Raw genomic sequence first — 291 nt, forward strand, 5'->3', positions numbered from 1 at the left:
TTGGCTGGTGAGGTGCTCCCTAGTCAGATATATATACTTTGTCGTGCAGCGGTGTTGCACGCTGAGAATAGCCGATGTAAATGCGTGTGTATATCTGCTATTCTCTGTCGCGCGACGGAGCATAAATGAGACTTCATTGGCTGCAGCTGATGACAGCGAATGGAAAAAAAAGTTGATTTGTGTTTTTACCTATAACTGCACTGATCTGTGTAAAACTTTGTATGCGCACTCCCTAGAGTCCAAGGAAAAACCTTTGCCCTGTTTTTCTAGTTATCAGTGACATCATCACCA

This window comes from Gymnoscopelus microlampas (genome assembly GCF_963454915.1).
Source record: "Gymnoscopelus microlampas genome assembly, chromosome: 7".
NCBI classification, from domain to species: Eukaryota; Metazoa; Chordata; class Actinopteri; order Myctophiformes; family Myctophidae; genus Gymnoscopelus; species Gymnoscopelus microlampas.